The sequence below is a fragment of the Rutilus rutilus genome, assembly GCF_951802725.1.
Source record: "Rutilus rutilus genome assembly, chromosome: 2".
NCBI lineage: Eukaryota > Metazoa > Chordata > Actinopteri > Cypriniformes > Leuciscidae > Rutilus > Rutilus rutilus.
Genome location: NC_140210.1, coordinates 26229777 through 26233049, shown reverse-complemented (window position 1 = coordinate 26233049; position 3273 = coordinate 26229777). Strand labels below are relative to the sequence as shown.

Here is a 3273-nt window from a genome sequence, read left to right as displayed (position 1 = left end):
TCTCTTTCATCCAATGATGCTGTGTGAGAAAATCTCCTGGGCAAGCACTCACTTTCCTGTTTCCTTTCCGTCCAGCGAGCATTGGTCTCACAATGGACGGAGTGAGAACTTTCCCAGTGGAGCACTTACGTTTTCTCTTTCATCCAATGATGCAGTATGAGAATCTCCTGGGCAAGCACTCATTTTCCTGTTTCCTTTCCGTCCAGCGAGCATTGGTCTCACAGCGGACGGAGTGAGAACTTTCCCAGTGGAGCACTTACGTTTTCTCTTTCATCCAATGATGCAGTATGAGAATCTCCTGGGCAAGCACTCACTTTCCTGTTTCCTTTCCGTCCAGCGAGCATTGGTCTCACAGCAGACGGAGTGAGAACTTTCCCAGTGGAGCACTTACGTTTTCTCTTTCATCCAATGATGCAGTATGAGAATCTCCTGGGCAAGCACTCACTTTCCTGTTTCCTTTCCGTCCAGCGAGCATTGGTCTCACAATGGACGGAGTGAGAACTTTCCCAGTGGAGCACTTACGTTTTCTCTTTCATCCAATGATGCAGTGTGAGAAAATCTCCTGGGCAAGCACTCATTTTCCTGTTTCCTTTCCGTCCAGCGAGCATTGGTCTCACAGTGGACGGAGTGAGAACTTTCCCAGCGGAGCACTTACGTTTTCTCTTTTCATCCAATGATGCAATGAGAGAATCTCCCGGGCAAGCACTCACTTTCCTGTTTCCTTTCCGTCCAGCGAGCATTGGTCTCACAGTGGACGGAGTGAGAACTTCCCCAGTAGAGTACTAATGTTTTCTCCTTTCTTCCAGCAACGCAGTGCGAGGAAATCTCAGAGGCAAGCACCCACCTTCCTGTTTCTGTAAACTACAACCGCTCCCGTTTACAGACCAACAGGGGACGTCAGCCGGGCAGGGAGCCACCATTACGGGCCTTCCCGGTCAAGCATCCAGGCCTTCTTGAGATACCAGCCCGCCAACTCGGCACTCATTTGGGGGATCTTTAGTCCGGCGGCTGTCCTCTGCTTTAGCTTTGGGGGGAGTACTCTGGGTTCGGGCTGAATTCCGAGCTCGGAGCCCTCCCTCCGGACAGCACGCCATATACGCATTAAACTTACCCATTCAAATTATATGTAAGTGTGAACTCGTGAAATGATGTTTTATTAACAAGGTTCGGGAGGAGCACGTTCAGATAATTAACACAAGTGGAAAGCACTCAGCAATCAATGGTGAGAGGTATAAATACTCAGCAGTCTCACCTCATTCCATTGACAGTTTTTGCAGCATCCCTCCACCACCCCTTCTCCACACTTCTAGTACTAAACACTTACATACGGGGGGAGTACTCTGGGTTCGGGCTGAATTCCGAGCTCGGAGCCCTCCCTCCGGACAGCACGCCATATACGCATTAAACTTACCCATTCAAATTATATGTAAGTGTGAACTCGTGAACAGCTGCTAAAAGCGAGACAGAGTGTGCTAGCTGAGGATGAGGTGGGCCTTCGGAAGTGTGCTACCATAGACCTGATGTCTGATGAGGAAGACGGCATCGTCGGCGGGGTGTCTGGATGGATTGTGCGACATCCGTCCTGTCGCAGCCAGGAGCTCACCGAGCTCTGTACCACGCTGCAGTCGAGATTAGAGTCGACTCCAAAGTACAGGGCAACGCACCACAGACGTCTGCAAAATGGACCGAATTCAGACAGAATGCCGCTAGTTACCTGCAGCTGTATTTTGTCAGGCCTTGTGAAATGTAAGAATATTCTGTTTTTCATGATTTCATCATAAAGCAAGAGGTCATGGGATTGATGGCTATTATTTGTTTAATAATTGTAAATAATCCTGTAATTTACAGGAAGCAGTATGCCATCTTCACAACTCTGAGACAAATTGTGGGCGCTACGAACTGGATCAAGGTAAAAAAAAAAAAAAAAAGAATCTTACATTCTTTTATTTTTTTACTTTCATAAAAACTTACAAACATTTTAAAGGTAAGATTCAAAGAATATGCTTTCATTCTCTTGTATAAGAAAATAGATCCGTTACAGTTTACGATCTTAATCATACATTTTGTTTCCATAGAGTAACCTCGCCTCATAACGAGGGCGTAACCTCACATTTACTCAGAGCTATGTCTGCAAGTCCAGATTTTCATGACGCTGATCATGACGACATTGTAAGTAACTTTTACTATTTTCTCCTTGTTTCATTTTACTGTGACTTGCGTTGTTTTTATTCATATCACTCTCATTTAATTGTTTTCCAGCTTGCCTGTAAGACATACTACGAGACAGTACGCAGGAGCTTCAGGTACAAACAACCAGATCTGGCATTGCAGGCCGAAGCTGTGAAGAGTTCAGCTCGGAGTCGAGCGAGAAGAAAGAAGGTAAGATTTTTAGTCAATGTGACTATTTTTCACGTGCATTAATAGATGTTTTGTGTCCATACACAGTGCATCACAGTACTGATTGTCTGTATTGGTTGTTTTTACAGCTGCTAGAAGCGAGACAGTGTGCTAGGTGAGGATGACGTGGGCATTTGGAAGTGCGCCACCATAGATCTGATGTCCGATGAAGTTCAACCACCAGCCAGGAGCTCACAGAGCTCTGTGCTACACTGCAGTCGAGATTAGAGGCGACTCCTAAATACAGGGCAACGCACCACAGACGTTTTCAAAGTGGATCGAATTCAGAGAGAACGCCGCTAGTCACCTACTACAGCTCCGAAGATGAAAACAGACACTGAGCTTCCAATTTGTTGTGTGTGCAGATGATCTATGCTTTGTCCATAGGTGTATATTGTTTTGTGTCTGTGCTAATAAAGCTCTTTCTTTGAATAAACAGCATGTCCCTGGCAAATTTTCCATTCCTTTATAAATTCATGTCCTTGATGGTAATAATAGTGTAGTCCATAGGTTAACAATGACATGAACATACCACAGAATAGCATATTATGAATATAAAAAAATAATTTATATATTATTATTTATATGAATATTATAATTTTTTGAATTTTTAATGAGCGAGGGTGACCAATAGTAACAGATCTGCCAACCAATCACGAGTGATTTTTCTTGTTTAAACCACGTGGGTTCAACCAATAGTGAGTGAGGAAATTCAAGCCTTTCTCTGGCGGGAGCTGCTATTCATATGGTAATTAGAGCCATTCACATCTCCGGCGCGAGCGCTCTACATACGTCATGGTTCGTTTCCGACAATATTCGGCACAGACGAACGCGACGTTCACAGGCTGTAAATTGTCGTTAACTGCCGAAAATTAG

General features: G+C 44.7%; 1 long non-coding RNA gene across 2 annotated transcripts; it reads left to right on the top strand.

Annotated features, from left to right (window-relative positions):
* The first annotated feature begins 1453 nt into the window (after positions 1 to 1453).
* On the top strand, positions 1454 to 2861 carry LOC311285958. Of its 2 annotated transcripts, XR_014626462.1 has the most exons (5): positions 1454 to 1746; positions 1849 to 1909; positions 2076 to 2169; positions 2260 to 2379; positions 2487 to 2861. It is a non-coding gene; the product is annotated as an uncharacterized lncRNA (long non-coding RNA). The 2 variants fall into 2 exon arrangements; XR_014626463.1 differs by having other exon boundaries at positions 2076 to 2379.
* Positions 2862 to 3273: the final 412 nt, after the last annotated feature.